The sequence below is a fragment of the Sminthopsis crassicaudata genome, chromosome 3, assembly GCF_048593235.1.
Source record: "Sminthopsis crassicaudata isolate SCR6 chromosome 3, ASM4859323v1, whole genome shotgun sequence".
In the NCBI taxonomy this organism is placed as follows: domain Eukaryota; kingdom Metazoa; phylum Chordata; class Mammalia; order Dasyuromorphia; family Dasyuridae; genus Sminthopsis; species Sminthopsis crassicaudata.
The window spans coordinates 465,174,440-465,188,029 of record NC_133619.1 but is presented as its reverse complement, the minus strand read 5'-3'; the positions used below and the strand labels follow the sequence as shown (position 1 = coordinate 465,188,029).

General features: G+C 38.6%; 1 long non-coding RNA gene across 2 annotated transcripts in view; it reads right to left on the bottom strand.

Moving 5' to 3' along the window:
* LOC141562981 (uncharacterized) overlaps nt 1–10,709 on the bottom strand; it is a 51,848-nt gene extending 41,139 nt beyond the window's left edge. Inside the window, exon 1 of one of the 2 annotated variants that reach the window (XR_012488293.1) lies at nt 10,573–10,709. This is a non-coding gene — a long non-coding RNA (uncharacterized LOC141562981). The remainder of the gene's footprint in view (nt 1–10,572) is intronic. The other variant, XR_012488294.1, reaches the window with a different exon arrangement.
* Between the last annotated feature and the right edge of the window lie 2,881 nt (nt 10,710–13,590).

Genomic DNA, 13,590 nt, shown 5'->3' with positions numbered 1-13,590 from the left:
TCTGGTCTCCAGAGATTATTCTCCTTTCCATCCTCTCCAAAGTGTTCTCCTTCCCCCTTTACTCCTATCCTACTTATTCTTCACATTTAACTCAAATCCTCCTCCATAAACTTTTCTGGATTATTGCAACACATGCTATTCTCCCCCTTCTCTAGCCACGGGTTGCCTGCTAACCTTATTACTTAATGGCTTAATATGCATATGTCTTAGATCTTCAACTACATTATAATTTTTCTCCAAGACCAGTTCTTAAGCTTCTTTGATTTGTGCTGGAAACAGAGAGGATGCAGAATGATTATTTTCTGAATAAATGAATGAAGATTTTACAATTCTGAATGAAAAGTATTTGCGACTGTTTTGCCATAGTCTCTTTGAAGTAGTCCTACCTCAGTTACTCTGCCCCAAAAACCCAGGCTATGATCATTCCCTCTTAAAGTTCGATGAGATAAAGGTCTTTATCCATTTTAGACATCATTAGAATATCAGGAGCCCCTCCAGTACCTCCCTCAGTCATGTCATCCTAGGTTCCTCCTCCCACTAGGTCATCCCCATCCAAGTACCTCCCCCATTATGTCATTGTTCTTGTTACCCTGTAAAAGAGTCTTGCATTTTGACATTCAGGGCTGGATTCTTTGAGACAAGAGACTGATCCAGTCAATTGATTTATTCTCCAATAAATTAATAATCAAATTGTTCTCTAATCTCTATTTTGCCTCAGTTTCTCCGGCATTACACTACAAAGATCTCCAAAAAAAGCAAAACTAAGAATAAAGTGTCCCCATGTCTTGGTTCATAGTCAGTTTGAAAGAATTAAAAGAGATTTTTTTGTAGTCATAAAATGTAAAGGGCAGGAACTGAGCAGATGCACTTGGATAACCAAGCACTGGAGGCTAATTATCAAATGGACAATACTCTATTAACATATGCTTGGAGAATGGCCCAGCCAACTATCCTGTGCTGGCTCGATCTGTGGGTGTGGACAGAGAAAGAGAGAGAAATCAGAGGGTGGTGTAGGATAAGCAGGATCATTCTTTGGTGGTGGAGAGAGAGGAAGGAGTTGTGGAGATTGCTAGATCTAATCCCTTGATGGTGACCCCAAAAGACCAAGAATAAAGACTTTTGCTTATCCTGATTCCTGCTGATTCTAAGATATCCAGGGTACTAACGTGGGCACAACATTTGGTGCCCAAGGTGGGGGCCAAGCACCCTACTTTCACTGAAGAAGTCCCCTGTGACCAGGAAATTAGGTGAATATTTTTTTCCCCCCCTGAGGCTGGGGTTAAGTGACTTGCCCAGGGTCACACAGCTAGGAAGTGTTAAGTGTCTGAGATCAGATTTGAACTCGGGTTCTCCTGAATTCAAGGCTGGTGCTCTATCCACTGCACCACCTAGCTGCCCCCTAGGTGAATATTTTAATAGACAAACAGGGAACTCACTTGGTTAAGGGCTAAACTAGTAACCTTTTCTAGCTGAAATGGGGCAGATATTAGGAAAAGATTCTCTCCCCACCCCAGCCCCGCCCCAAGAGGATGCTATAGAAAGCATGCTTAAGTTGATTAAGGCGCAAGGTTTAATTATAACCTGGGAACAGATTGCTAGACTCTTGAGTACATTAGGAAGCATGTCCCCTTGGTTCTTAGAGGAAGAAGAAATAAGTGTAGATAATTGGAAACTTATTCAGTTTCCAAGGAAACATTCTATATGTACAACTTAATACAATTGCCCTTTAAAAATCCTGCAAGTTGTAGGAAAAAGAAAAGTTTTAAGAACTGCCAGATGAGGAAGTGTGAGGAAAAAGAGGAAGCCTAATGATCATATCACCAGAGGGCATGGGAACTTAAATGAGGTTCAAGACATGGTTTCACAGCACACATTAATTTGTGCATTAGTATAAAAGGTGTATATCTTGTCAGGTCTTATCCCATATAACTGTACTGCTGGCTTAATGGCCTTAATAAGATTCTAGCCACAAGCACTGAGTAAGGAGGAAGGATTGTGCTGGGAGGTTCACCCATTCTCAAGAGGCTTTGAGAGAAGTTGAACTGGTTTTATTCAATGTGGTTGAAAGAGTCACTCAAAAACCCTTGGAAATATCAGTTTTTGCTACACAAGGGGCACCCACAGCAGTCCTTCATCAAGGAGACAGTGTGATAGAATGGGTGAACAAGATATACACCTTTTATACTAATGCACAAATTAATGTGTGCTGTGAAACCATCCCAGAATGGCAAATTTTATTAGCCATGGCTCCAAATTTTTCACACGGGTCTCCATTAAAGATAAGCAGACTATTACATAATTGGTGATGGGTTCTTGAAGAAAAGTTTTCTAAAGTTCTTCTTAAAGGACAAACTATCTTTACAGATGCATATAAACATAATATTTATGCTGTATACTCTTGTGACTTAACTATAAAGAGAGTAGTCAGAACTCCTTTTCACTAAGGAATTCCACTAAGCAGAATGAATTGTATGCAATCATTCTAGCCCTTACTTATTATCCAGGAGATATAAGTATATCTGATTCGGCCTATTCAGTAGGTGTGGTACAAAGAATTGCCACAGCCCAAATAAAATTTGTAGCCTCTAATATATATCAGCTCTTTAAGGAACTTCAAGAGCAAGTGAGAAAATATCCAGGCAAGATTTATACCTTGCATGTTCACTCTCATACTGGACTTTCAGGTCCTATTTTTGATGGTAATTCAAGGGCAGATAGCCTTCTAACTATGTTGGCCAATACTCCTTTATTTAAAGAAGCCCAAGAATCTCATTTTAAATGTTATCATGCTGCTTGAGCTTTACATTTGCAATTTGGAATAAAAAGAGAGGAAGCTAGGAGCATAGTAAAAGCCTGCACAGCTTGCCTTCCTTTCCATGCTCCTACACTCCCTCCAGAGAAGAATCCTCATGGTTTGAGACTTAGTGAAATTTGGCAAATGGATGTGACCCATTATAAATCTTTTGGTCATCTATCTTTTATCTATGTTGTGGTAGACACCTTTTCAGGATTCACTTTTGCAATGCCAGCAGCAAAAGAGACAGCCCGAGTGGTCACTGAATTCCTTATACAAGCATTTGCAATTATGGGTGTGCCACAAGCAATAAAAACAGACAATGGACCTGCATATACTTCTAAACATTTTGTACAGTATAAGATTTTACATACCACTGGCATACCCTTTAATCCTCAAGAACAGGCAATAGTAGAGAGGAGAAACAGAGACATTAAGACGCTCCTCCAAAAACAAAAGAAAAAAGGAGCCACGAGTAACCCTAGAGAACTTCTAAATCTAGCCCTTTATACTATTAACTCCTTGATCTTTGACAAAGATGCACTGGCTCTAGCAGACAGGTTTTATAACCCACCGGAAGGGCAGTGTCCAGTGCGATCAGCTCCACTATCTGTAGATAATTGCCAGGTGATGTGGAGAGACCCAGAAAGTGGTTAATGGAAGGGACCAGATAGGTTAACTGCTTGGGGGAGAGGGTTTGCTTGTATCTCTACAGATGGAGAAGGAATCAGATGGGTGCCAACGAGCCGTATTCGCCTTGTCCATTGGAGAGAGATGGAGCAGACCCTGGAAACAAAGAAGACCCAAGAAACATCGGGTGGTTCTGTTGCTAACTGTGCCCACCACTGAAAGAGCATGGCAGTTATGGCGTTTGACTCATGGACATCAAAAATTGTTGTACTTCAAAATCCTCAGGAATCTTTGGATTCTCTGAAACATGGTAAGACTATTGTAAGACTTCAAAATCTGCAGGAATCATTGGATTCCCTAACATATAAAAAGACTGTTGCAGGACTTCAAAAACTTGTGGGGATCATTGGATTCCCTGACACGTGAAGCAATGGACAATAGATTGGTTTTGGACTGTCTCTTGGCTGCTGAAGAAGGTGTATGTTGATTGATGTTTACATACCCTCCTTCTAAGACTTCTGGAAATCTTTTACAAAACCGTGTTGATTTATATTGCTTGTTATATCAATACTTGCATGTACAATTCATATTTGTTATGCCTCATTGAGCTTGCACTGGCTGTGGGGAGAGTCATCACTAATAGCCTGTGCATTATTGCTATGTGCTTGTGTAATACCTCCCATGCTGATGGGTTTGTGCATACCTGCTTCTAATAAGACCCTTCAGCCCAGAAACCTGCTAGCAATCCCCACTTCTTTTTGGCGCTTTTCATCTCCCTTCCTGAGATGTCAGGGGGAGCTTGATCACCTACTTTTTGGGGTTCTCACCTCCCTGAGAAATCAGGGATAGCATGACCACCTGTGCTCTAAAACAAAAGAAAGCAGGAGATGTAAAGGGCAAGAACTGAGCACATGCACTTGGATAACCAAGCACTTAAAGTTAATTACCAAGTAGACAATACTCTATTAGCATTTGCTTGGAGAATGACCTGGCCCACTATCCTGTGCTGGCTAGATCTGTGGGTGTATACAGTGAATGAAAAGAGGCATCAGAGGGTGGAGTAGGATAAGGGAGATCATTCTTTGGTGGTGGAAAGAGAGAAAGAAGGTGTGGAGATTCCTTTGTTTATTCCCCTGACTGTAACCCCAAAAGACCAAGAATAAAGATCAAAGACTTTTGCTTATCCTGACTCCAGCTGATTCTAAGGTATCCAGGATGCTAACTCGGTTTTCACAATAAAAGATTTTATTATTTTTTTCTTTTTTTAATAGTATTTTTTCTCTCAATTGCATGTTAAGACCATTTTTATCATTCACTTTTACAAGATTTTTAGTTCCAAATTTTCTTCCTCCTTTCTTCCCTTCCTTCTTCCTAAACTAGTAGATAATTTGTAAAGTAGTTTATACCTGTGCTACCATGTAAAATATATTTCTATATTATTTACATTGTAAAAGAAAAAACAGATCAAATGGGGAGAAAACATGAAAAAATAAAGTAAGTGAAAAAATATTCTTTGATCTGCATTTATTCCATCAATTCTTTGGTGGATAGCATTTTCTTTCCTGAGTCAGTTTGTGCAAAATTTTCCAGGTTTTTCTGAAATCTGCCTGTTCATCATTTCTCATTGCACAATTGTCTCTGATTACATTACTATATCACAGCTTATTTAGTCATTCCCCAATTAATGTCATCTCCTCAATTTCTAATATTTTGTGATAAGGAAAAGAATTGCTTTAAGTATGTGAATGAAGTGAACTGTGAAAGCTGTCTCACAAGATGGAGACAGTGTTCTAAAAATTGAGCAAAGTTCAGCTGTGCCCCAGGTCCAAGTTTCTTTCTCCAGAAATCACGTGGTTTACAAAGGGATCATATAGCCCTTTTCTTTGTGATACTTTAGTCTTATCTTGGCATTAAAACTCTCACATAAGGTAATTTAGTAATTCTAAAGATGTGATTGGGTTAGAAGTTTTTCTTCATTTATGGCTCAGAATATGAGGTCATTTATCTTGACTAATTAGGGCAAAGGTCCAGCTTATATGGAGTGCTACCTCAGACCTGTATATAATCATTCTTTGCTTACTGTACCTTGCCTCTCCTTGTCTGATTGCTTGTTGGGAGGGAGGCACTCTTTCTCATGAGATTACAATAAAATTCCTTTCTGCTTTTAACTTGAGAAATCCCTTTGATTTATTTGAGCCGGTGGTCTTTGTCCCACATATATGTAAGTCCTTTTCTCTTTTTTCTGATCTCTCTGGAAGGACATGCCCAGTCTGGTTGCCCTTCAGCCCAATTCCAAATTGCTCCTCAGAACACCTCCACCAGCAGTGCATTAATGTTCTAATTCTTCCACATCCTCTTCAACATTTATAATTTTCCTTTTCTGTCACATTGGTCAATCTGAGAAGTATGAGGTGTTATTTGAGAGTTTGTTTAATTTGCATTTATCTAAAGTTGTAGATAGCTTTGATTTTGTGTGGGATAGGTACTAGTGTAATGCCAGAGAAACTGAGGCAAGACAGAGGTTAGTTTTTAATATTTTATTAGTGGAGAATTTGAGCTAACTGAAACTAGCCGAAGCCAACCAGCTGAATGGGACTTTGTCTCAAAGCATTCAGCACCAAGCAATTAATTCCAGAGACTTTTATAGGGTTTCAGCTATCAGGGAAACAAAGGAAAAGGGGGAAGAACACTGAGTAACCCATAACTTAGTCCTGACAAGTTGGGAATCAAGAAGGTGGGAACAGGAGACAGATTCTAGAGCAGGAGATAGCAATACCCAGGCATTTAAGATAAGCTAGCTGGAGTTTTATGATTCACTGGAATGTGAGAGTGGTCAGAACTTGATGGGGTAAGGAAGTGGGAGTGGCCATAATAATTTTATTTAGGGCATAGCATAATAATTCAGGGAAACTGAGACATTACACTAGATCCTTTTATCCAAATTAACTACTCAAAGGCATTGTCAAATACAAGAAGGAAGCATTTATTTGGTCCTTGCAAGGAGAGGTCCAAACACAACAGCTGAGCAGAAACAGAGCCTTTCAACTTCCATTTTCCAGCATGGTGTGCCTGGCCTAGCAAGCCGGAAATAGTGAATTCGTTAAATAGTAAAAGACTTGGGTTCATTGGATGGATTGAAAAGGAAGTAACCATTGAACAATGGTCAGCAATGCTGTCTACTTCCCGTGGGTCATGTAACTTTCTGAAACGTAAGCCTGGGGTCTGACCCATTCTATCTCATAGACTTTATAAGAAATCTTCACCTAGTCCCATTCAATTTCTTCATCTGAAAACTGCCTGTTAATATTTTTTGTCTATCAAGGGGGAAATGGATTGTATTCTTATAAATTTAACTCAGTTCTTTATGTATTTGAGAAATGATGCCTTACTGTAGAGACTGTCTCTCAGCTTTCTGCTTTCCTTCTAATCTTGATTGCATTACTTTTGTTTGTGTAAAATCTTTTTTTAAAGATATTTAATATTTTAAATTTTCCCCAGTTACATATAAACCAATTTTTTTACATTTGTTTTTAAAAATTCAAGTTCCATATTCTCTACCTTCCTTTCCACCCCCACCATCCATTAAGTGTGAGAAATGGATTTATTTGATTTCCACAGTATAAAAATTAAATTGGAGAAATGAAATTTAAATTGGAAAATTGAAACACAGATACATTGGAGGGTAGTCTGGGGTGAGGTTATATTACCCAAAAGAAAGTAAGAATGTAAATTTCTTAAGGGCAGGACCTGGGTTTTGTATTCAGGTAGTGGCCTAAGATTTGAAAAGACTCTTTTGTTCTTTGCCCCTAGCTTTCCACTGTTATCTTCCTCTCTAGAATGGAAGTTCCTTGGGGGCAAGAGACTGGATGGAGTGGTTAACATTTTACACTGTTAAACATTTAATAGTCTCAGGCTTTCTTTTTAGAAACCCCAGCCAATGGGGAAAGGAGCGAGGGAGTTGGGGAGGGGAGTTCCAGTGGAAGAATGAAAAAGGGAATACCCTTTGCTTATGTGTGTCTCTCTAAAATCTTGCTTTGTGTATCACATTTTCTCTACTTTTTCCAACATTCATACTCAGATTTCTGATTGTTTTAGTAGTTGCTACTGTCCCTCACAGAAGGCATATGTGAAGTTATGCAAAAAATTTCCATAAAAGTCATGTTGTGGGAGAAAACATAAATCCTTCTCCCTCTCCCCCCCAAAAAAAAAAACCCTTAAGAAAAATAAAAGAAAAAAGTATATGCTTCAATCTGTTTTCAGACACAATAAGTTCTTTCTCTGGATATGGATAGTATTTTTTTCATCATTCAGAAGAAATCATTATATTCCCGTTTGCTCACTTTCCCAGACTATTACTTAGCTTTTAACTCTTTGATAGGGCTCTTTTTCCAGGATGGAGGGTACATGTCCATGTACTTCAGGGGTTTTATGCAGATTCTGCTAGGGATCCTTTGTTTCAGAGCTCCTTCTAGTGACCCTGGAATTGTGAGGAGGGTCCTCACTCCACTGTGGCTATAAGTTCTAATACGCTAAAGCAACAGATTCTCAGTGTAAATAAAAAGACTTCCTGAGAGCTGAGGCCCCTGGAAGCTGGCCACTGCCTATTGCTGGTCACATCCACTCCTGATTTGCTTTTTGAAGACCCTCTCGACCTACAAACAAACCTTTCCTGCTGACCTTCCAAATTGTCTTTGATATCTCTGAGTTGAGAGGTCTAGAAACAGCTTGTATTGCTACTGATTTAGGGGCTCCAGGCTAGGGCTGGGGCTGCACCAGGGCTTTGAGCTAGACTTTTACCCTGGTGCCATAGACTTTCCTGCTGACCTTCTCATTTGTCTTTAGCTGGAAAATGTTCCACTCTGTCTTTTTGTGTTTTCTGATGCTCTAAGATTTAGAGTCATTATTTAAAGGAATTTGGAGGAGTTTGGGGGACAGCCCTTTGAGTACTGCCTTTATTCTATCTTGAATCTGTTTCTCCACAAAAGACTTTGTTACACTATACATGTAAATCTGAACAGAAATACTTTGGAGAGAATTTTGGAGCATATGGAGATATTTTATGCTTGGTTCTGGTCTGCTGAACATGTGGTTAAGCAAAATCTTTTCTTTGCTTAGCTGTAACTAGTGTTATCCCAAAAAGTCACTAGCCAACTAGAGTCTTAGGCATTTTCTTCAGCTTTTGTTTCTCTCCCCCTCTTTTCTTCCCATCCCTCCCTTTTTCTTTTTTGCCTGTGTCTTTGTGTCTCTTTAACTCTTTCTGTTTCTCTCTCCATTCATCTGTTCCTATCTATCTCTTTATCTGTCTCTCTCTTGTTCTTTTGGAAGAGGGGTGTTCACAAGGATGACAATTCTGATTAGCTAACAGTTAAGAAGAGGTGGACTTAAGGGAGAGAAGTAGGCTTACTACAAGGAGGGGTTGAGAATGACCAGAGGGGTCCCTAGCTTGGGCAATTTAGACCAAAAGGTCTGTCTCCACCCAGCTTTGATTCAGTGTAATTCACCTTAGACTAGAGATTCTTTGTAATGTTGGGTGGGGTTGGAGGAGACAGCTCAACCTTCAGAGACAGAGGTCTTGAAATAAGGATATAGAAAATGGGGAAATTTAAATCTCCCCAAATGATTATGATGAGAGATAGGAAAGGGGGAACCTCGTTTTTGTCGGTGCAAAGATAGTAAGATAGTCCCATGATGGTGCAGTGTCCCCTGTAAATGAATTTATAGGCCCGAAAACCTAGATTGATAAAAAGGTTTATTGTAGGGATTTAGAAGTAAAGTTTAAGGTAGAAAGATGCCAGGGCCAGAGGTGGTCACTGGGTGGGCAGGAACCCTTACATGGCCAGAAGGATACCGTATTTGGGGGGGAAGGGCTCCTGCAAAGAGAGAGCTCCAGTTTGGCTCTTTTTATACCTAAAAGGAGATTGTGGATGAAGTCCCAAGCTCATATTGGGCTTTCAGCCAAGGTCAGTGTTGAATAGAATTCAAGGGTTTAAACTGTGGGGGTTGGGAAACCTGAGCAGAGAGTGGGGACTGGGAAAACCCAAGCCAGCTCAGATCTGCTGGGGGCTGGGCCTGGATATCATTGGAATTCAAAAGGGTGCTTTTTGACCAGGATTTATGAATCAAAGGTCAGCCATGGGGGCTGGGGAATCAGAAAGGAATCTTAAAGGGATCTCGACCCCAATTATTTATTTATTTATCTATCTATCTATTAATTAATTAATTAATTTTTCCCTGAGGCTGGGGTTAAGTGACTTGCCCAGGGTCACACAGCTAGGAAGTGTTAAGTGTCTGACACCAGATTTGAACTCGGGCTGGTGTTCTATCCACTGTGCCACCTAGCTGCCCCTCCCCATCATTTATTAATAATAATTTCTCTCAATTCTTGTCTTGGTGTTTGTTCTTTAGTTTAGGTAAAGGAGATTAATTTGGAAAGTCCAAATTTTATGAGATTTGAAAAGTCAAATAATATTTATTAAGTACCCACTAAGCTAGGCACAGTGCAAAAGACAGCCCTTATCTCAAGGGAATTTACAATGCAAATAGATGTATACAAAGTAAGTCACAAACAGGATAAATAGGAACTAATTAACAGAGGGAAGCCATTGAAATTAAGGGCATTTGAAGAAAGGCTTCTAGTAGAAGGGGACATTTGACCTCATAGTTACTTTATACAATCTGGAGGATACATTATAGATGTCAACTCCTGGGATTATTTCTTTTTGAGACTAGCTGGGGAAGTATTGACAAGATTATCTAGTCCTTAAGTAGGCCTTTGTGGAAGTGGGCTCTACTTGAATTTCCTGCTTTGATAGGATTATCTTGACTCCACTGTTACTGTATACAATGCCAACTTCCAAAGTTATTTTGAATAACTTTTTGAGGCAAGTAACTAGCATAATTAGTATCTATAAAGGCTCATTCCCCACCCCCACCTTGTTCATTGTGGGCTCATTAGGGAATTTGCCTATATATGGAGGAATTGCACATGTTTAACATATTTTGGATCACTTGCCCACTGGGGGAGGGGAAGAAGGGAGAGGAAAAAAAATTACGACACAAGGTTTGGCAGAGGTGATTGTAAAAATTATCCATGTATATATTTTGAAAATAAAAAAGCTATAATTTAAAAAGAAAGAAAATTTGCCTACCTCATGTCATCATAATAAAGTTTTTTGACTGTTGAATAGAAGAAGGGTTTGAGTAATTTGAGTAATTTATTACTGATACCTTCTTGCACTTTTGATTTCTCATCCATGAAGACCTGTGCTGTGTTGGTGGTCACATCTGAGGAGAGAAAAGAGATGTTGTAAAGGTGAAATCAAAGTCTTGGTTACTGGTTATACAGTGGGGTGCGATGGGAACCCATATGGCAAACATTCTATCTCTATATCTGAACTTGATGCAACAAATGCTATGTAAACCTGTGCTCATTTTCACCGTAAGGGAATAGGAGAGGGTGAGCCTTCAAAGTGCAGAAGAAAGTGTTTTTGTTTTTGTAATTGTTATGATCTTTGATGTAAATATTCTTTGAAAAAGCAAATTGACACTAATTAAGTAAAACCAGAGTACTAGTCAGTCACTGACACTTAATAAGAGTAAGGTGAGAATGCAATGTGTAGAGACTGACAATAACAGCATTTGAGATATAACTTATTGCTGAAGATATACCAAGAGTCCTGAGTGAGGGAATGTAGCAGCCTGGTTCTGGAATAGAATCAGAACATATTCTCTACAGACATTTCTAATCATATTATTCCTCTATTCATTTCAAATGGCATGTCTTTCCCCTGTCAGCAATAACCTACCTAACAGGGCAGCTAGATGGCACAGTGAATGGCACTAGGCCTGAAGTCAGGAAAATTTGAGTTCAAATTCAGTGTCAGACCCTAAATGTGTGACTCTGGGTCAGTCACTTAGTCTCGTCTGCCTCAGTTTCATTACTGTAAAATGAACCTGAGAGAGAAATGATTAAGACCTCCAATCTTTGCCAAGAAAATCACAAATGGTATCACAGAGAGTTGGACAAGATTAAACAACAAATTTATATTTGACAATTCTAAACAACAGTATTTCTGAGGGAACATCGGAGCTGGGGATCAAGCTGATCACATTAAAGAAAAGACACTCTCCAACACCTTAGGGTAAGATGTAAAGAAGGACATTCTGGGCATTGGGAGGAATGAGTAAAGGCACAGACTTGGTTTGTGACATCCTTGGTATGGGAATTATTTCCATGAAATTCCTTCTCAAATTTAATAGACAGAGGCTTAGAGAAATTAAGTGATTTGCTGATGGTCATGTAGTTAGTAAAGAGGTAGTATTTGAAACCAGGTTTTCCTGATTCTGAGTCCAAAACTCTATCTACTACATCATGCTTTGGTGTGTAATGCTGGAGAAATTGGGGCAAGATAGAGATTAGAGAATATTTAATATTTTATTTGAAATTTGCTGGGACCAAATGGATCAATGGTTTGGTCTCAGAGCAGAATGAGACTATGATCTCCAAGAATCCAGCAAACAATCTGAGTTCTCAGTGACATATAAACACATGGCTCAGATACAGGGAGTATTCAGAGGCAGGAGTGGAGTGGGGGAGGCACTGGAGATGGGGATGACATAATGGGGGTAGGAACCGGAGATGGTGAGATAAAACTGTATCTGATATTCTGATAAATTGGATGGGGAGAGGCATTCTGATATTCTAAAATATAAGATCTTTTATCCTTATCAAATATTCTGATGATTAAGAGGGAGGGATGGTTTTGCAGGATTGAGCAGAACAATTAGAAACCAAGGCAAAACAATTTAGGGAAACTATCAGGACAATTGGGGAAACTGAGTCAGGACAATAAAAGAGAACTGTGACACAACAGGTGAAAAGACAGAGAAAAACATTGAATCTAAATCTCACTCTCCTAATCTGTAAACCTGACAGACTTCACCAAAACAAGCTAATTTCATCAACTTCAAAGAGAGTTTTAAGAGTCATTAGTTGTAATGAGATCTTACACTAATAACACTTTATTGCACTTATAAAATACATACTTTATTAGTTTGCTACAAAGTACTTCCTAAAAAATGAGAAAATCTAAATTTTACCTATTTGAATAAATCAAGGAGATACATTTTGCTTTTAGCATTTTTCATGTTTATGTTGTTTGTTGACATATTCATTTTCTGAATTGCAGAGTATTTTGTTATTAAAAAGTGTGATGGGTTGCTAATTTTTGCAATCATACTTAGCACTAATGTAGCACTTTCAAATATTAATTGATCCATATTGATGTTTTACAACAGCCCTGGCAAGGAAAAAAAAAACAAAAATATTTCAATTGTTTTGAGAACATCACAGTGTCCTTAAGAGACTTTTCAATATGGAGTAGGAAGGAATAGTAGTTACAGAAATGCAGTGAGGTGGCAGAGAGGACAGAGAATTGGACTTGAAATTTGTCACCTTTAAAACGGGAAAACAAAAACAATAACCTCCCAGTGTGATTGCAAGGATAAAACAAGAAAATATTGGTAAAATTTTGGCAAACCTCAAAGAGCTATGTAAATGCTGGTTCTTTTAATCTGTTTGTTCTTTATATTTCTATGGGCCACGATTCAAAGAAAGAATGTGCAAGTTTGCTCACCTAGTTAAAAAGCAAAAGTTCCTCATTGTTTTTCCACTCATTTAAAAGTCTTACTATTTACTGTGCTAACAGCTTACTCTTTCCTAAATCTTCACTGTATTTATCATCTTTAAGTGACCATTTGAGGTTTTCTTGGTAAAGATATTGTAGTGGCTTGCCATTTCCTTCCTAGCTGCCTCATTGCGTTTATTTTGACCATATTAAATTTGCATTAATATATGTCTATATTTTCTCTCCAAATAGGATGAAAACTCTTTGAGGATGGGGAGTATTTAATTGTATCTCCAGTATTTACCACAAAAAGCCTGACACAGTAAGTGCTTAATAAAAGTTTCTTGAATGATGTTATAGTTAAAGCTTTACTCTCTATAAAGATCACTATGGAAATTCAAAAGAGAGTTGATATAAGAAGTCATTTGAATTGAGGAAATGGGGCAAGAGATAGTTAAGTTTAGTAGGTAGAGAAAAATCTGAAGTGTGGGGCAACAATTGGAAAATGAGGTTTTAATAGGTTTGGATTTTTTTTTTTTT